Below are 21,885 nucleotides of genomic sequence, written 5' to 3'. Positions count from 1 at the left end.
ATCCAATGTACGCATCTTTTTTCAAGTGAAGAAACAAAGATTCATAGACTGAGTTACTTGGAAGTGTCATACAGCTCATTAGCCACAGAGCAAGGATGAAAACCCAAGTCTCTTAGCTCTTAATCCACTTCTCTTCCCACACATACTTCTAATTTTTAATTTTAAAGAGTTGGGTTAAATTAGGAAAGAAGCAGTCTACAATCAGTCCCATAACGAGCAGTGAATTTTCTCCTCATCACTGACAGGGGCTTTTATTCTGAGACTAGTTCACTTCTTGTCTATGATCATTCCATGTCATCTTACAAACTCGTGTAGAGAATTTGTTTCAATTGTTAATAGAATTGCTTTCAAATATCATTATGAGCTGTTCCTTTATCTACAACCACATTTATTAAAGCTTTCATTTTCCCATGACTTTGGGAGGGTAGAATGTGGACATGTACCTATATGTGCACATTCACCTTGTGTATATCAGGTTAGAGCCACAGCTGTGAATAGACAGTTACCTGGAGAGTTCAATTGCTCCACAGCCACAAGATCTGTCTTTGAAAACCAGCTTTGCCTTTTAACCAACTGAGTAAGCTTGGGCAGCTAATTTAACTCCTCACTGCTAAGTGGTGATAGGAGGCCCTGCCCTGCCCTGCCTAGCTCACAGGGCAGGATAACTTGAGATAACCCAACATTTCTTCTTTTTTCATTTAGCATTCTTTGGACACCAATGGAGAAAAGCTGTCCTAGACCCCTTTCCAAGGAAAAGGGCATTTTGCCAACAGAAGTCACCCCTGGACTTAAACTGCTGCAAGTACATCATGGGAGAGGCAAGGAGGGAGAGAGAGATAGGGACCAATGTGATAGAAAAGGGAGAAACCCCATCCATTTCTACTTCCATTCCCATTAGTCCTATGTGAGGCAGCCAATGTCACGGTCCCCTCGCTCCTATGCACCCTTTCATGGGCTCCTATCCTCTGGATCCCATTTCTCACCACTGGCAAATGCTTCATCCTCTGCCTGGGGGCCCTGCTCTTTCTGTCCTACCTGACCCTTCACCTTGGACCTGTGTCTAACTGTCAGCCTCCTCCCTGGGACTTGATGTTCCACACTTCTCTGGGGCTCCCTATCTAGGATGCAGATCCCATTTCCTCTGCTGCTAAAGGACCCCTGGGACCCACTAGTGTGAAAGAGAAAGCCCAGCATGGCCGTCATCTCCCAGGGCATCCCATGGTATGATCCCATCATCCAGCTTTGGCCAGTTTGCATGTAGCTACAAACCTAAACTCTCTTTCACCCTATTTGGCTCCTACTTGGCATCTGAGGAAGGATCTCAAACACAGGCCTGGAATACTCATGCTCACCTTCCAGCATTCCATGGTGACTACGGATGGACATAACAACTGCAAAAGACCCCTGTCCTTTGTCCAGAATGCTTTCCCTTGGCCTAACAGCACTTCCATTCAGGCAATGCAGCCACAGTCACACAGCTGCCATCTGAACCCAGAGCCAACGTATTGTGGTCTCAGCAGCCCCCACCTCTTCCCTGCAGACCTTCCTGTACTCCTCCTACAGACTCCCTTTTATCTGGAGGTTCGCAATACACAGGTGGCTTTCCAGGGTTCACCATGCGGTAGGGAGATATTCTCCCCCAGCCCCATTCCTGACGTCCCACAGCATGGTCCAGATGCTTTTGCAAGTATATATCATTCACTCCTGAAAACAATCTCGCAAAGTGGGTATCATTAAACCTGTCTTACAGATAAGGAAAGTGAAGGCCCAGCAATGTTCAAAGACACACAGGTGGTTAGGGGTAGAAGTGTGGGTCAAGCTCAGACCTCGACTCCAAATGCCATGCTTCCTCTACCACACTAAGCTACAGGAAGCCTGTGATTAGGCCTCGTCAGCCAGGGCCCCCGCATGCCAATCACATCACAGATTCAGAATGCCATCCCCACGTTCCCTATTCCTGAGCTAATTCTAAACAGAGGGAGCTACTGTCTGCTGATCATGAGAGACTTTCCAGCTGTCAGAATGACTTCCCAAGAGAAATCCAGGGATGTTCCACTGACTTGTGCATTTAAAGTGGGGTGAGATAATCCTTCCAGAAACATTCCAAAGGAACAAATCTGTAATTGGGAAGGAAAGAAACAACCAAAATGGTCTTTCCAAATTCACATGTCTGTCATTGTCTCCTGAGGAAAGGGGGCAGAGAAACCAGGATGGATTTAGGGAAAGGTTAATCTAATTCTTTTATTTCCTCATTATAGGAGTTATCAAATTCTAAGTCAGTGGAGAGATACCAGTGTTAACTGCCAGAAGAGGAGTTGGTTCACCACTGTGCTGCCCCTTCCACACGTCACTTTCCGAGAGGAAATTCAAGATGAGGATTACTTTGCAAGCCCAGAGAATGGGAAGGGGGTTAGTCTCCTGGCGTGGATCTGTAGTCTTAAATGTGGTCCTACGACACTGGTCCACTGTGATCTACCATGGCATATGAGGAGAGTAATTTGTTACTGTTAATGTATACTAAGTTTTGCAAATGTTTTTTCCTATAAATTAGAGAAAACTCAAAAACTGTCCCATCATTCTCACTGTAACATGCTTTCAAGAGTAGGATAGAGAGGAGTTGAGAAAAGGTCAATAGAGACACCCACAGCTTTGCCCAGGGTGCTGAGATGTGACTATGTCTTTTTTGTTCAGATGGGAAAACATTTGTGACTGCATACTCTTGTTTTTTTGGTGTTTTTTGTTTGTTTGTTTGTTTGTTTTTTTGAGATAGAGTTTCACTTTTGTCACCCAGGCTGGAGTGTACTGGCACCATTTCAGCACACGGCAACTTCCACTGGGTTCAAGCGATTCTCCTGCCTCAATCTCCCGAGTAGCTGGGATTACAGGCATGAGCCACCACGCCCGGCTAATTCTGTATTTTTAGTAGAGACAGGGTTTCTCCATGTTGGTCAGGCAGGTCTCGAACTCCCAACTTCAGGGGATCCGCCTGCCTGGGCTTCCCAAAGTGCTGGGATTACAGGCCTGAGCCACCACACCTGGCCTGCATATTGTTAAAACTACCTCTTTCCCCAATACCATTAGTAGCCTCTCTTTAGATTTCTGAGATTGAATAGAATTTATTTTTTAATGTAACTTCATTTCCAAATAAATAAAAACCAAAAGTAAGGGTTTCCATCAGGGGAATAGTTTAGAGCCACTGCCTACATTGATTCATTGGGTGACTTTGGGCAAGTAATTCAACACCTCTGACTGTAGTTGCTTCATGTAAAAGACGTGGATCACTTATTATCTTGCTCTGCTCTGCATCTCTTGTAAGGATTTTTCTGATGCTCAGATGCAAAACAGTAAGAATTGGTGTTATTAAGCACCTACTGTGTGCAAAACATACATCTCGGTTAATTCACACAACAATGCCATGAAACAGGTTTATTATCCCATTTTACAGAGGTAAACTAAGGAAAGAGGTGACCTGTGCAGAAGTGCTTTTACAGATGTAGGAAGTAATTGAGTAATTTGCTTGGCATGGTGGCATCCACCTGTAGTCCCAGCTACTCAGGAGGCAGAGATGGCAGGTTATCCTGAGCCTGGGCAAGTTGAGCCTGCAGGGAGCCATGTTCACACCACTGCACTCCAACGTGAGTGACAGAGTGATATCTCGTCTCAAAAGGAAAAAAGAGTTGTAATCAATCATAAAAAATTTAAAATGTTTTACTGTTAGAACTGTCAACTATAGCTGGGCGCGGTGGCTCACGCCTGTAATCTCAGCATTTTGGGAGGCCGAGGCGGGTGGATCATGAGGTCAAGAGATCGAGACCATCCTGGTCAACACAGTGAAACCCCGTCTCTACTAAAAATACAAAAAATTAGCTGGGCATGGTGGCACATGCCTGTAATCCCAGCTACTCAGGAGGCTGAGGCAGGAGAATTGCTTGAACCCAGGAGGCGGAGGTTGCGGTGAGCGAAGATAGTGCCATTGCACTCCAGCTTGGGTAACGAGCGAAACTCCGTCTCAAAAAAAAAAAAAAACTGTCAACTATAGACACTTTAAATGTAAGAATTAAATATAGATAGTTTTAAGCCATAAACCAGTCTGAGGAACCAGTAAGACACACAATCTTTGGAAAAAATATTTGCAGGGGTGAGAGGGTTCCAGTAGTTCTTCCTGTATTCTTGGTACTAGGACACAATACTGAACAAAAGGCCCCAAACCCTCTGCTGTTATGAAGTTTATATTCTTGTGGTTGACACAGATGATTAATAAATACATTAGTAACAATCAGAGTACGGTCATCTCTCAGCATCAGTGGGGAACTGGTTCCAGGAATGCCGTGAATACCAAAGTCTGAAGATGCTCAAGTCCCTGTTATAAAATGGCATAAATCACATCTGCAATCCCAGCACTTTGGGAGTGATGCAGGCAGATCAGTTGAGCCCAGGAGTTCAAGACCAGCTTGGGCAACATAGTGAAACCCCATCTCTACAAAAAATAATTTTTAATATGGCATAGTATTTGCATATAACTGATGAACATCCTCCTGTATAGTTTAAGTCATCTCTAGATTACTGACAATGCTATATAAATTGTGGTTAAACTACGTATTTTAAATTTGGTGATTTTTTGTTTTTCTTTTTTGCTTTTTGTTTTTGAGATGGTATTTCACTCTTGTTGCCCAGGTTGGAGTGCAATGGCACAATCTTAGCTCACCGCAACCTCTGCCTTGGGTTCAAGCAATTCTCCTGCTTCAGCCTCCTGAGTAGCAGGAACTACAGGCATGCACCGCTACACCCAACTAATTTTGTATTTTTAGTAGAGACAGGGTTTCTCTGTGTTGAGCAGGCTGGTCTAAATTCCTGACCTCAGGTGATCCACCTGCCTCGGCCTCCCAAAGTGCTGGGATTAGAGACACAAGCCACCGCTCCCAGCCCTAAATTTGTATTTTTTAAATTATTAAATTGTTGTTTTTTATTTTTCAATTATTTTCAATCAGCAGTCAGTTGAATTCCTAAATGCAGAACTTACTGATACAGAAAGCCAGCTATATGTGAGATGGTGATAAAAGCTAAAGAGAAAACTAAAACCAGAAAGGGGAAAGGGGAGCTGCAAGTTGAATACATGGTCAAGGAAGGTCTTGCTAAGAAGCTGCCATCAGAGCAAAGACCTGAAGAAGATGAGGGGTGAGCTATGCTGATATTGGAGGAGGAACCTTCCAGAGAATGCAGCAGACCAGGGGATAAGATCCCAAATCATTTGATGTTCATGTGGACATTCCCAAAGGTGAGACCACTGTGGTGTTCTAAGGATTCTGAGATTGAGAATAGGAAGAAAGGAGGGCCTCAAGATGGCTGACTACAGGCATCTGCTACTCGCCTCCTTCATAAAGAAGAAGCAAAGTAGTGAGGAAATAATCATACTTCAAGTATACCATCTAAGAGAGAATCCTGAAATTCAACAGAGAAGTGACAGGAGACTCCTAAAGCAAAGAAAGAGAGGGAAATGAGGCAGCCTGCTCAGCTGCCTCACCAGGATTGGCTGCCTTGGACCTGAGGATCACCCCACCCCTTCCTACCACAGCCAACACATGCATGCACCACCAGGGAGCCTGAGGATAGATCCACCTGGCCTGACTCTGCACCACCAGTGCCTGAACACATTGTCTGGGGAACTGGGTACCACCCAGCTCAGTCCACTACCATTGGCACCTGAACACCCCTTCCAGGGGCCTGAGGTCAGGCCCACCCAATCTGCTGCTACCACCACAGCAGGCACCCACCCACAGTCCTGGGGACTGAACTACCCAGTCTGTCATGGCCACCACCAACACCAGCGTGGAGCACTTGGGACCCAGAGGTTAGTCTCACCACTACTCTGCCATTGTCCATGCCACACCTGCTGCCTAGGAGCCCGAGAACCCACTCTACTTAGCCACCACTGGCACTACCTATACCTGAGAAAGCCACCTGGTGGTCTACGAATTGACCCATTTTGAACTCAGTAGCACCAGTGCCAGCATATGACACCCTGGGGCCCAAGGATAGGCATACTTGGCCCACCACTCCCATCACTAAAGTCCAAAGACAGGCCCCCCCTCAACCCCCTACTTATTTCCATATCCAGCAAAGCTTCATCTCAGGCTTCATTAACAACTACACTCTAAGTCATTGAAAGAAATCAGATACCACCAACATTGTTTATAGCACAAGAAATCATACAGAGACTATACTACTACATGCACCCAGAATCAAAGCCAATCCAACAAATCAAAGCCTATCCAGCCAACCCTATAGATACATCTTCAGGAAAAAAAGTCCTCCCCTTCAAAAGCAAATTCAAAAAATTGAAACAGGCAACTGTTACATCAGATGCATAGATATCAATGTAAGGACAAATAAAAAGTGATGGAGGCTGTCATGCAAAAATATGACACCTCCAGAAGAACACAATGATTCACCAGCAACAAATTCCAATCAAAAAGAAATTTATGAAATCTCAAAAACAGAATTCAAAATAATGATATTAAGAAGCTCTGTGAGATACAAGAACATACAGAAAAACGATACAAAGAAAATAGAAAAACATTTTGGGATATGAATGAGAAATTTTTCAAAAAGAAACAAATTCTAGAACTGAAGGATTTATTAAGTGAAACATAAAATACATGCAAAAGCTTCAAAAATAGCTTAGAACAAGCAGAAGACTTTCAGAGCTCTACATTCTTTTGAAATAACCTATCAGACAAAAGTACAGAGAAAAGAATTTATTTAATGAAAACAGCCTACATGACATATGGCATACCTTAAAGCAACCAAATATTCAACGTTTTCATATCACGGAAGGTGAAGAGAAAATGAATGGGTTAGAAAACCTATTTAATGAAATAATCGCTGAAAACCTCCCAAGTCTAAAAACAAATTTAGACATCAAGAGGCAAGAAGCTCAGAGATTCCCAAACAGATACCATACAAAAAGGTCTTTTCTACTGTACATTATAGCCAAGTGTTAAAAGTCAAAGATTAAGAGACAATTCTAAAAATAGCAAGAAAAAGGCATCTATTCACTTAGAACCCCCAACAGACTAACAGTAGACTTCTCAGCAGAAATGTTACAAGCTAGGAAAGAATGGGATGATATATTCAAAGTGCTGAAAGAAAAATGTCAGCCAAAGTTACCATATTTAGCAAAGTTATGCTTCATAAATGATGGTCAAATAAAGTCTTTCCTAGACAAGCAAAAGGTGAGAGAATTCATCACCATTAGATTGGTCCTACAAGAAATGCTTAAGGGAGTTCTATACCTACAAGCCAAGAGACAATATCTACCATCATGAAAACACATGAAACTATAAAACCCCGTGGTGGAGCAAACACACAAATAAAGAAGAAAAAGTAATCAAATGTTACCACTACAGAAAACCACCAAACCACAATGATATACAATGTGCGAGAAAGAAAGAAACAAAGGCTATACAAAACAACAAGATATCAATTAATGAAATGATAGGAATAAATCTTCACATACCAATAATGACCTTGAATGTAAACAGATTAAACTTTCCACTTAAAAGATATAGACTGGATGAATGGGTGGATGAAAATACATGACCCAACTATATACTGCCTACAAGAAACTCATCCCACCTGTAAAGATACACATGGACTGAAAGCAAAAGGATGGAAAAAGATTTTCTATGCAAATGAAAACCAAAAGTGAGCAGGAGTAGCTATACTTATATTAGATCAAAAGACAAAAACAGTACAAAAAGATAAAGAAGGTCTATATAATGATAAAGGGATTAATTCAGCAAAATAATATAACAGTTCTAAACATATATGTACCCAATAGTGAAGCACCTAGATATATAAAGCAAATATTAGATCTGAAGGAAGACAGACACTTTAATACCATAATAGTTGGGAACTTCAACACCTTACTCACAGCATTAGACAGATCATTACCAGGGGTGTCCAACCTTTTGGCTTCTATGGGCCGCATTGGAAGAATTGTTTTGGATCACACGTAAAATACGCTAATGATAGCTCATGAACTTAAAAAATCATCGCAAAAAAATTCAATGTTTTAAGAAAGTTTATGAATTTGTGTTGGGCCACATTCAAAGCTGTCCTGGGCTGCATGCAGCCCTTGAGTTGGACAACCTTGATTGATCTACACAGAAAATTTAAAAAGAAACATTGGAATTAAACTGCACATTAGAACAAATGGACCTAACAGACATTTACAGTACATTTCACCCAACAGCTACACAATACACATTCCTCTCATTAGTACTTGGAACGTTTTCCAGGATCAACCATATGTCAGAACACAAAAACAAGTCTTAACAAATTTTTGAAAGTCAAAATTATGTCAAGTATCTTCTTAAACCACAATGTAATAAAACTAAAAATTAATAACAAGAGGAGCTTGGGAAACTGTACAAATACATGGAATTTAAACAACATGCTCCTAAATGACAATTGGGAAATTAAGGGGAAAATAGAAACATCTTTTAAAACAGATAAAAATTGAAACACAATATACTAAAACCTATGGGATACAGCAAAAGCAGTGCTAAGAGAGAATTTTATAGCAGTAAGTGTCTACATCAGAAAAGTCAAAATATTTCAAATGAACAATCTAACAATGTACCTTGAGGAGCTAGGAAAACAAGAATAAAGCAAACTCAAAATTAGTGAAAGGAAAGAAATAATAAAGATCAGAGCAGAACTAGAGAAAACTGAGACACAAAAATTACAAAGGATCAGCCAGCGTGGTGGCTCATGCCTGTAATTACAGCACTTTGGGAAGCCAAGGCAGGCAGATTATGAGGTCAGGAGTTTAAGACTACCCTGGCCAACATGGTGAAACCCCTCTCTACTAAAAATACAAAAAATTAGCTGGCTGTGGTGGCAGGTGCCTGTAGTCTCAGCTAATCAGGAGGCTGAGGCAGAAGAATCACTTGAACCCAGGAGGTGGAGGTTGCAGTGAGCCGAGATCATGCCACTGCACTCCAGCCTGGGTGACAGAGTGAGACACCACCAAAGCAACGACAACAACAAAAAACCCCACAGAGGATCTACAGATTCAAACTAATCCTTTTTCACAGAAACAGAAAAAACAATCTTACAATTTATATGGAACCAAAAGAGAGCCAGAACAGCCAAAGCAATCCTGAGCAAAAGCACAAAGCTGGAGACATACACTACCTGGAATCAAAACATATATAAGCCTGTAGTAACCAAAACAGCATGCTATTGGTATTACAAAGAGACACATACACCAATGGAATAGAGAACCCAGAAATAAATCCACGTATTTATAGCTAGCTGATTTTCAACAAAGGTGCCAAGAACAAACTGGGGAAAGGACACCTGTCCAATAAATGGTGCTGGGAAAACTGGATATTCATACACAGAAAAATAAGACTGGATCCCTTTCTTTCACCATACAGAAAAATCAACTCAAGAGAAATTAAAGACTTAAATCTAAGACCTGAAACTATAAAATTACTAGAAGAAAACACAGGGGAAACACTTCAGGACTTTGGTCTGGGAAAAAAATTTTTTTTTTTTTTTTTTTTTTAGGAAGGAGGAAAAAGGAAGAGAAAGAGAGAGAGAGAATGGGGAGGAGGGAGAAGGAAAAGAAAGAGGGAGAGAGAATGGGAGTATTGCTTTCTTGCCCAGGCTAGAATGCAATTTAGTAATGGGTATTGAAAAACTCTTTTATACTGATAATTATACTTAATGATGTAGTCAGGAAGGAATAAGGGAAGAAGATAACAAACAAACAGCCAACCAATATTTAATTTAAACCTATGAAATGCTATGCGATTACTGAGGAGTGATTTACTTCCAATTATATAGTCACCTTTGGAATAGGTGTGAGGTGGTAATGTATGTTTTGTGTATTTGAAGTGGAGAGTTCTATAAATGTTTATTAAGTTTACTTGTTCCGGGTCTGAGTTCAAGTTCTGAATATCCTTGTTAATTTTCTATCTCGTTGATCTATAGAATCGTTAGCTCTTCTTGTTACATTGATCCTTTTGCCATTATGTAATGTCATTCCTCGCCTCATTTGATCTTTGTTGCTTTAAAGTCTACTTTATCAGAGGCGAGAATTGCATCTCCTGCTTTTTGTTTATTAGTTTATTTTTACTCTCTGTTTGATTGGTAAATCTTCCTCCTTCTCTCTGAGTCTTTGTGTATTGTTGCATGTAAGGTGGGCCCGGATGCAGCATACCGATGGGTTTTGGCTTTTTATCCAATTAAAATATATATAGGTTTAATACCAGCGTTTGATGCTAGCTGGCTGTTTTGCCCATTAGTTGATGTAAATTTTTTATTGTGTTAAAGTTCTTTGCTTTTTGATATATTTTTGGAAAGGCTGATATTGGTTGTTCCTTTATATGTATAGTGCTGCTTTCAGAAGCTCTTGTAAAGCAGGCCTGGTGGTGGTGAACTCTCTAAGTACTTGTTTGTTCGCAAAAGATTTAATTTTTCCTTCGCTCATAAAGTTTAGTTTGGCTGGATAGGAAATTCTGGGTTGAAAGTTCTTTTCTTTAAGGATGTTAAATATTGGTCCCCACTCTTTTCTGGCTTGTAGGGTTTCTGCTGAGAGATCTGCTGTAAGTCTGATAGGTTTCCCTTTATGGGTAACCTGACCTTTCTCTCTGGCTGCCCTTAGTATTTTCTCCTTCATTTCAACCCTAATAAATCTGGCAATTATGTGCCTTGGGGTTGGTCTTCTTGAAGAATATCTTTGTGGTGTTCTCTGTATTACCTGGAGTTGAATATTACCCTGCCTTGCCAGGTTGGGAAAATTTTCCTGAATGATATCCTGAAGAGTATTTTCCAACTTGGATTCATTCTCTTCATCACATTCAGGTACACCTATCAAACGTAAATTAGGTCTTTTCACATAGTCCCATATTTCCTGGAGACTTTGCTCATTCCTTTTCATCCTTTTTTCTGCATTCTTGTCTTCTCGTTTCATTTCACTGAGCTGGTCCTCGACTTCTGATATCCTTCCTTCTGCTTGATCAATTCGACTGTTTAAACTTGTGCATGCTTCGCGAAGTTCTCGTGTTGTGTTTTTCAGCTCCATCAATTCACTTATATTCTTCTCTAAATTGTCCATTCTCGTTAACAGTTCGTCAAACCTTTTTTCAAGGTTCTTAGTTTCTTTGCATTGGGTTAGAACAAGTTCTTTTAATTCACAGAAGTTTCTTATCACCCACGTTTTGAAACCTGCTTCTGTTATTGGAACACACGTGTAATCTATTAAGCCTTGTTCCGTTACTGATGAGGAATTGCAATCCCCTGTAGAGGGAGAGGCATTCTGATTTTGAGTATTCTCTACCTTTTTACGCTGGTTTCTTCCCTTCATTATATATTTGTCCGTCTGTCATCTTTATAATTACCGGCTTTCTAACTGGGTCTCTGACGTCCAACTTGTTGATTCCCTGCGCCGAGATCTAAGCAATCCACTGAGCCGGCCAAAACAGTGGTGTTAAGATTGATGGTGCTTTTCTGCCCGGGAATATCCGGACTCTGCACCAAGAACTGGCGTGCTAAGGCCCCAGCAAAACCGCCACGCCGGCCACAAGAGTCGCCCTGGCGACCCGTGGGGCTCCTCCACTGGGAATCTCCTGGTCCGTGAGCAACAAATATTCGTCTGAAAGTGTGGCATCCTCTCGTTCTTTGCGCTTTCACTGGGAGGTACATGCCCGAGCTGCTAATCATCAGCCATCTTGGATCTCTCTCTCCCGGTCTGGGAAAAAATTTTATGGCCAAGACCTCAAAAGCACAAGCAACAAAACCACAAATGGGACTATAAGAAAACAACGAACAGAGTGAAGAGACAACTTGCTGAATGGGAAAAAATATTTGCAAACTATTCTTCTGAGAAGGGACTAATATCCAGAATATACAGAAACTCATACAACACAACACCAAAAACAAAAACAAATAATGCTTAAAATGTGGGCAAAGGACAGGAATAGATACTTCTCAAAAGAAGACATACAAATGGCCAACAGGTATACAAGAAAATGTTCTTCATCGCTAACCATCAGAGAAATGCAAATCAAAATCACGAGGCTGGGCACGGTGGCTCATGCCTGTAATCCCAGCATTTTAGTAGGCCGAGGCGAGTGGATCACCTGAGGTCAGGAGTTCAAGACCAGGCTGACCAATATGGTGAAACCCCATCCCTATTAAAAATACAAAAAGTTAGCCTGTGCTTGTAGTCTAAGCTACTCAGGAGGCTGAGATAGAATTACCTGGGAGGCAGAGGTGAGCCGAGATCACAACACTGCACTCCAGCCTGGGCAACAGAGTGAGACTCCATCTCAAAACAAACAAACAAACAAACAAACAAACACCACAATGAAATATCATTTTACCCCCAGTTAGAATGGCTGTTATTAATAAGACAAAAAATAATAGGTGCTGGTGAGGATATGAAGAAAAGTGAACTCTTATACACTGTGAGTGGGAATGTAAATCAGTACAATCATGGAAAATAGTACGGAGATTTCTCAGAAAATTAAAAATACAACTACCATATGATCCTGCCACCCTGCTACTCTGTGTTTATCTAAAAAAGAAATCAGTAGGTCAAAGAGATACCTATGCCCCCAACTTCATTGCAGCACTATTCACCATAGTTAAGCTATGGAAACAATGTACAACCCACAAATGAATGAATGAATGACAAAAATGTGAGATATATAAACACACATTATGAAATAGTATTCACACATGAAAAAGAATAAAATCATGTAATTTGCAGCAACATGGATGGAACTGCACATCATTGTATCAGGTGAGATGAGCCAAGCACAGAAAGACAAACGCCGTATGTTCTCACTCATATGTGGGAGCTAAAAAAAATTGATACCACAGAGATAGAGAAAAGAATGATAGATACCAGAGACTGGGAATGGTACGTATGCATAGAGGGAATGCAGACAGACTGGCTCGCTAATAGGTACAAAGAGACAAACGTACACTTAGAAGAAATAAATTCTAATGTTTGAGAGCAGAGTAGCAAGTTAACAATAGTGTATTGTATATTTCAAAATAGCTAGAAGAGAGGACTTGAAATATTCCCAACATATAGAAATAATAAATACTAGAGGTGACAGATATCTCAAATACCCTGACTTGATCATCACACAGTCTGTGCATGTAACAATATATTACATGTACCCCACAAACATGTATGAATGTTGGTATCAATAAAAAATGCAAACCAAATAATAATAATCATAGGAAGATATGTAATTGATCCATGACATATTCTTGATCATCGCTGGAAAGTCTCATTCTTGCCTTAGTATTTAATACAGATAGCAACCCATCGTGTTACACTGAGAAGCTAAAAATCCTTGTTTGGAAAGCCCCCAAATGCAAGGGACTCATGTTGAAATCCCATTTCAGAGGCCTATGCAAGAAATTATCATTGCTTTCAGAATACACAGAAACTGCTAAGTTTTTCCTGCCGCTCTCTCATGTCTACAGAACTGAGTAGAAGAGCGTGCCCTTTGGGGCCAACAAAGCGACTCCTTCAAGATTCTATTGCCTAGCAGGGTAACATGCTTTCAAACCCACAGCATTTTAGTCCTCAAAGGAAAGCCCAGCCCCTTCACAGCTTGGGTGTCCCGCTGGCTGGCGACAGAGCCACTGTCCTGAGCTGCCACCCTCTATGCTCGGCCCCTCCCCTCATGGCCCCTGCCCCCACTCCATGATTAGGTATGCATTTCAGATTTTGAATGGATCTCCTTGTCTGGCGTTAATTGACAGTGAAAGCCCAGTTTTCAAAGCCAAGGTACAAGCACTGAAGGTAAGTGATCAGAGGACTGCCCTCGCAATAAATCACTGCAGCGCAGGTCACCGTTTGGAGTGTGAATGCAGTGTTCAATAAAGAAACACACTCCACCTTTCAGCTTCAAGCCGACCCTAGCTAATTGACCTCATTGTAGTCCCCCCATTAATCATTCTGGCACATGGGGCAAGAGGCAGTTTCACTGCTTAGGTTTGCAGGGAGGCGGGGGGCCAAGTCTGTGTGGGGGTGGTTGAGAGTTGAGGGGGCATTTATAATGTAAAAGGAAATCATAGACAATTCTGCCTTAATTAACTCATTGGATTTCCAGGTTGACCAGATATGGTTAACTTTGCTAAAGGAATGTGGGGAATAGTGCAGGGGCCTTCATTAACTTCATGCCAGGTTGCAGGAGTTTGGGGCTGTAACAAAAGCAGATGTGAGCATCTGTAGCCCATCCAGAGACCAGCAATGCCAAAGGACCGGGACGTTTGCCTAATGCTACATAATCATTCAGTGTCATCGATCTCCCCAGACCCTGATTAATAAATTGCAGCAGAAGTATTTTACAGCGGTGACTACAATTTTATTTCGCCTATTAGAAGCCCGTCACAGTTCACACCAGCCATGCAGGATGAGCTTACCCACCCCTCCCTCCCACCCCTCCAGGCCTATCCATAGCTCTGAATTCACTTTGCTTGTGCACTTCCAGGGGCCTGTTTCGGTTGAGAAACACGGGGTGCCTTTTGCGGGTCCCTCCATCATGCCAAGCTAACCCCAAGCTGACCACAGGGAACAGAAAGGGAACGTGAACAGAGAAGCGAATTCGAACAGCAGCTTGAGGTTTGTTTTTTTTTTAATGCAACACAGCAAACATAATTTGGGCACCCACAATGTGCCAAGCATTGCACTGCACCAGAAAGAAATGCACACACGCAACATGATTTGGTCATGCTCTTCAAGGAACTTGGAATCTGCATTGATCCATTTATATTCTCGAAATGCAAGAGCTGCCTTTTTGTACCACACTGCTTTAAATTAGGCCTTTCTAAAAGATCTGTTTCCCTAGGATTAGTCGCAATTATTCAAGAACACAACAGTTTCATAGTTCACAGGGGTAAACAAAACCCCAAAGGTCAGCAACTTTCATTTTGAGAGGAAGAGAATGAAAAAGTGAGGAGGGTGAAGGGAGAGCTGATGCTCACTTTATACCATGCATCTCTCCCTGCTGCTGTCTTCCCTGTGTTTCATTACTGTTAATGAACTTAATTGTTTGGTTTCAAAATGCCAGCCTGAAGGCATCACTCTCCACCCCCCTCAGTGCTAATACTCAGTCTTGCTGATCTCCAAATTAACTTGTAAGCAAATACTTCAAGTCTGTGCCCTTCGCTGACAAGCACTTGGAGGAGAAAATTCAGGCCAAGACTCCAGGACGGATTCAGATGGAGCATCGAGAAAGACAGAGTGGGTGCATTCAGATCCCCACTTGGTATTGTGTGTAATTCAATTCCACTTAACTGTATTTACAGCGTGTCTACTATATGGCTCGGTAATCATGCCAGTCATTGGGTTTAGAAAGTTGATAAAACACAGTCACTGACCTCCAGGAAGGCATGGTTTCTTACCAGCCCAGCAAACTGATCAAATTTCCTTGGTTCTATTAACAACGCAATCACACCTACAGGACCTGTGGTACCTGCGAGCTAAATAAAATACAAAATATATACATATCTACTAAAATATATGTATTTTAGTAAATGTGTATATCTACTAAACTATCCATATATCTATTCAACTATCTACCCCGCTCGACCTCCCCAAGTGTTGGTATCATGGGCATGAGCCTATAATTAAACTACAAACTATCTATATAAACTATATATCTACTAAACTATCTACCCACCTTGGCTGCCCCAAGCGTTGGGATTATAGGCATCAGCCACTGCACCCAGCCACCTGTATATAATGTTCAAGCTAAGAAGACAGAGAGGCAAGTTTAACTATTGCATATATATATATGCAGGTGGTTAAACTGCACATAATTCCTTGTCGGGGGTGGCCCAAAGCATAAGGTAACATCCCGGCTTCATCCTAACTGGGATGACAGCACGAGGGTATGGAGGTGATATAACAAGCTCTTTTCTGTAACTTCATAATATGTTTGGTAAGAAGTGGAAAGCTTTCTTTTGTTCTTGTGCCGTCACTCTGGGACCGTCCCCTGAGCTGTGCCAAGTTTTACAAGAGGCCAGAGAATGGTGTGAACGTTTGGGGTGCACTCAGCACGCCTCACACTAGCAGCTCTCAGAGTCTCCCTGTGAGGGGCTTGGGGAGACATGGAACCCTGGGTCTCACCCCCAGACATTTTGATTCTGTGGTCTGTGGTGAGGCTCATGAGTTTGCATCTTTTTTCTTTTGTCTTTTTTTTTTCAATTTATTTTATTTTATTTTAAAAATATTCTGTTTATTTATTTATGTATTATTATTATTTTTATAATTTTTTTATTGCATTTTAGGTTTTGGGGTACATGTGAAGAACATGCAAGATTGTTGCATAGGTGCATATGTGGCAGTGTGATTTGCTGCCTTCCTCCCCTTCACCTATATCTGGCATTTCTCCCCAAGCTATCTCTCCCCAACTCCCCACCCCCGCTGTCCCTCCCCTATCTCCCCCCACCAAATCCCAGTGTATAGTGCTCCCCTCCCTGTGTCCATGTGTTCTCATTGTTCAACACCCACCTGTGAGTGAGAACATGCGGTGTTTGATTTTGTGCTCCTGTGTCAGTTTGTGCTCCATGGTTTCCAGGTTAATCCATGTCCCTACAAAGGACGTGAACTCATTGTTTTTAATGGCTGCATAATATTCCATGGTGTATATGTGCCACATTTTTCCTGTCGAGTCTATCATCGATGGGCATTTGGGTTGGTTCCAAGTCTTTGCTATTGTAAACTGTGCTGCAATGAGCGCTTTCACTGGGATTTGGCCTCGGCTGTCATATGTTACTACTTTTTTTCCACGTTTCTTGTTTAGATGTTTCTGGGCATTGCTAAATCTGAACAGCTATGAAACAAATGTTGGGTGAGAATGTGCGACAGAGGGGAACAGTACCTGCTGAGACTAAAAGGTGGCACCTGCACCCCAAGTTTCTGGGTCTTACAACTTCCAGGTCTGAGTCAGGAGACAATGGGAAGGGAGGGATAACTTATCTTCCTTTCTCTTTTCTCTCTTTTTCTCCTTCTTTTCTTTCCCTCTTGTCTTCCTTTCTTTTTAAATGATCTCCTTTTTATGAAGCAAAGACTGAGATTCATGAGTCTTGCTCTGTCTCCCAGGCTGGAATGCAATGGCACGATCTCGACTCACTGCAACCTGCCTCTCCTGGGTTTAAGCCATTCCCTTCCCTCAGCCTCCTGAGTAGCTGGGACTACAGGCGTGTGCCACCACACCTGGCTAATTTTTTTTTTTTTTTTTTTTTGTATTTTTAGTAGAGACAGGGTTTCACTATGACCAGGATGGTCTTGATCTCCTGACCTCCTGATCTGCCCGCCTCAGCCTCCCAAAGTGCTGGGATTACAGGCGTGAGCCACCTTGAGCCTGAATTTTTAACCAACTCCAGGGTGGTGCTGAAGGACCCCACCTTCAGGAGTTTCGAGGCTCAGAGGACAGCAAGGCAGGGCTGCCCCAGGTTCCCTGCTCTCTGTCCCTGTCACCCCATCTGCAGGCAGATGCTTGCTCCAGGCCCTGTCCCTACAGGAAACTGAGTTATTACCCCACAAAGCTAATGTGGAAACAGAAAACTGACCTAGAGGCCTCAGCACTTTTTCCGTCCTCATCCCCAGCCACTTCCCGGCTGCTGGTCACCTTTCAAAGTGGTCTCTGCCCTATAGTTTGGGGCTAGCTCCAAATAACCCCACCTCCACCATCCCAATTGTTAGGAGTTTATGGCACCCTGTATGTCTCTGTAAAATGATTCAAGGCCAACACATACAGACACACACACACACACACACACACACACAGCAGCTCTACTCAAGGAGAAGCACAGGCTTTGGAATCACAGATGTAGGTAGACTTCGAAGTTTGTCCATTCACAAGCTATGCAGCCTTGTCCACATCATTTAACCGCTTCATCAAAACTCAGTCCTATCCCTTCCATTACTATAATAAGTCCGAAGTGCTAGTTCTGCCCCACCATAAAGGCTAGACTTTCTGTAAGAAAATTCTGATGAATTATTGCAAAGACTAATGATACAGTTTGGATCTGTCCTCACCCAAATCTGACGTTGAATTGTAATTCCCAGTGCTGGACGTGAGGCCTGGTGGGAAGTGTTTGGATCATGGGGGTAGATGCCTCATGAATGGCTTGAGCCAGCCCCTTCATGGTAAGTGAGCTCCTGCTCTGAGTTCACAGAAGATCTGGTGGTGTAAAAGTGTGTGATACCTCCCCCACCTCATTCTCTCTCTCTCTCTCTCCTCTTTTTCTCTTTTTCTTTCCCTTTTTCTCTCTTTCTTTTTCCTTCTTTCTCTTTCTCTCCCTCCTGCTTTCATCACATCCTGTGCCTGCTTCCTCTTCACCTTTTACCATGATTGGAAGCTTCCTGAGGCCTCCCAACTGATACTGCCATCATGCTTCCTGTACAGCCTGCAGAACTGTGAACCAACTAAACCTCTATTCTTATAAATTACCCAGTCTCTTTTTTTATAGCAGTGCAAGAACAGCCTACCACAACTAGTCACAAAGATAATATGCCAGACTAAAAAAAAAAAAAAAATCTATTCTAGTATTTCCTCTTCTTTACTCCTTCTTCTAGAAACAAAACATTCTGTCAACTTAGCATATGAAGCAGAAACAGGAACCCCTTGGAGGCTTCAACAGGAACCCCTTGGAGGCTCCCCCACCTTCAACAGGAAGCCTTTGGAGGCTGCACTGCCCTCTCCCATCCAAATCTGATTTTCTTCCAAGCCCATCACACACCCCATGTGCTTCTATGCACTCAGTGCCCACACCATTCATTTTTACATGTGGAATAATCACAACTGAAAATGTCAGATAGTCTCAAGAATTAGACATCTTTCTTGACCTTCTCAAGAGGTGTGTTAGTCAGGGTTAGAGACCAGCCTGGACAACATGGCAAAACTTCATCTCTACCAAAAATACCAAAATAGGCTGAGCGTGGTGGCACATGACTCTAATTCCAGCTATTCAGGAGGCTGAGGTGGGAAGAACACCTGAGACTGGGGAAGTCAAAGCCACAGTGAGCTGTGATTGTGTCACTGCACTACAGCCTGGGTGACAGAGTGAGAACTCATCTCAAACAAACAAAAAACTATTGTCCTCCAATAGTTTAATGTGCTATCATAGCTTCCCTTACTGGTCTCCAGGCTTCCTCTCTTATCTCCTTTCTGGTTCAGATCTGCACATCACTATCTTGATTAAAATGATATTAGGCTTCTGGTTTAAAGTAGTATCTGAATCTGAGCCTTAATTCAATCTTTCCCAACTTCCCACTAAAATATCTTTCAAAAAAACTTAAAAAAAAAAAAGATTAAAACCCAACTCAAAAGATTAAAAACAACCAAAGGAAAAGAAAATCTTCTAGACAAAGTAATGCCAAAACCCAGAAGAAATCGCCAGAACCTACAGTAAAACAGAGTTTTGTTAAATAAAATCTGGCCAATTATTGTCTCATGAATCTCAGTTTTTGCTTCATAAAAAGGAGATCATTTAAAAAGAAAGGAAGACAGGAGGGAAAGAAAAGAAGGAGAAAAAGAGAGAAAAGAGAAAGGAAGATAACTCATCCCTCCCTTCCCATTGTCTCCTGACTCAGACCTGAGTTGTAAGACCCAGAAACTTGGGGTGCAGGTGCCACCTTTTAGTCTCAGCAGGTACTGTTCCCCTCTGTCGCACATTCTCACCCAACATTTGTTTCATAGCTGTTCAGATTTAGCAATGCCCAGAAACATCTAAACAAGAAACGTGGAAAAAAAGTAGTAACATATGACAGCCGAGGCCAAATCCCAGTGAAAGCATTCTTTAAATAGGAGCAGAGGTGGAAATAAACAAGGTGGCTCTATCTTCTAGGATCAGAGCAGCTATGTATTCCATCAATCCAGACAGTCGTCAGTCCAAGTAGAGGGGAAGAACATATGGTCATTAGAAAGCAGCTCTAACCCATGGTTTCAATGCTAGCGAATCCGTCAATATGCTTCAAAATAGCAGATACGCAAAACAGATAAGGATGTCATAAATATCACAAAAGGAAGGAAGGAAGGATGTCAGCATCCATTGATAATTGCATACACATTTTACTAAATGTATTAGTGAAATGAATAGAAAATACATTTGTAATTTGATTTCTGTGAAAAACCACTGGCTGGGCATGGTGGCTTACACCTGTAATCCCAGCACTTTGGGAGGCCAAGGCAGGCAGATCACCTGAGGTTAGAAGTTCAAGACCAGCCTGGCCAACAGGGTGAAACCCTATCTCTACTAAAAATGCAAAAAAAAATAGCCAGGCATGGTGGCACATGCCTGTAATCCCAGTTACTCAGGAGGCTGAGGCAGGAGAATTGCTTGAACCAGGGAAGCGGAGGTTGCAGTGAGCCAATATCGCACCACTGCACTCCAGCTGGGGTGACAGAGTGAGACTCCATCCAGAAAACAAAAAGAAAGAAAGAAAAATTATCTATGCTTGCTTCAGGAAAATACATACTAAAATTTTCAAAAGACACAGGCGTGGATAAAATGTAAACTCTTCAAATCATCCCTACTTTTATATCTTGTTCAAGAGATACACAGTAAGAAAAAGAAAATCTCCTTGAAAACAGCATCTAATATACTTAAAGCAAAAGCATTCTTTAAAATCAAGAACAAAACAAAGATGTATTTAGCATTGTTGAGAAAATTTTGGTCAATGCAATAAATCAAAAACATATTCATGAGGTATAAATATAGAAAATGATTCTTTGCAGATGATATTATTTATCAAAAATATCCCTGTAAATCAACTAAACAATGATTGAGTCTAATACCTTTGTCAGCCTTCATTTTAGAATCGCCTGGAAAGCTTTTAAAAACTATCAATACCTGGGGCTCACCTCGGAAATTTTGATATAATTGTTATTGACTAAGGCCTGGCTCTGCATCTGTTTTAACAACTCCCAGATACCTTTAATATACATCTAAGCTTGAGAACCACTGATAAAAAACATAGGAAATATACAAAATCCAATAAATTTTTCTTTATGCCACCAAGTACCAATTACAAAATATGATGCAGAGAAAATTCCAATAACAGTATAAAACATTGATATTAATAGAATTACCATGTGATTCAGCACTTCTAATTGTGGATATATACCCCAAATAATTTAAATCAGGAGCTCAAGGAGACGTTTTTACACTCAAGTTTATATCTGTATTACCCACAGTTTCAAGAGTTGGCAGCCAATTAAGCGTTCATGGATGAATGAATGGATAAACAAAATGTGATATATATAATATGATAGAACATTCAGTCTTTAAAAGGAAAGAAGTTGTGACTCATACTACAACATGAATGAAACTTGATGATGTTAAGTGAAATAAGCCAGTCACAAAAAGAAAAATACTTTATAAGTTCCATAAAGAAAAATACTTTATCTGAAGTACCTAGGGTAGTCAAATTCACAGAAATAGAAAGAATGTTGGCTGCCAACATTCTGTGATAAGAGGGAATGGGGAGTTGTTTAATGAGTCAAGAGTTTTCCTTTTGCAACATGAAGTTATATTAAAATCTGAATGAGCTGGAAATGAGTTTTACTGCTAAACTATATGCTTAAAAATGGTTAGCATGGTAAATTTTATGCTATGTCTATTTTACCACAACTTAAAGTGTTTTAAAGCCATTTAAAAGAAAAACAAAAATAAATACTAAGTTTTAAAACAAATGTTAGATGAAAAACTTTCATATAAGGAATTGTTTTTTCATGTGATGGCTCAAAGCCATAAAGATGCCAGTTATTTTTAAATAATTTATAAATGTGTTTCATTGCAATCAAATTTTAAACATGTGTGGCTGAACAAAATAAT

This window comes from Aotus nancymaae, unplaced genomic scaffold, assembly GCF_030222135.1.
Source record: "Aotus nancymaae isolate 86718 unplaced genomic scaffold, 86718_ANA_hifiasm-v0.15.2.pri h1tg000079l, whole genome shotgun sequence".
NCBI lineage: Eukaryota > Metazoa > Chordata > Mammalia > Primates > Aotidae > Aotus > Aotus nancymaae.
Note: the sequence above shows the minus strand (reverse complement) of the source record.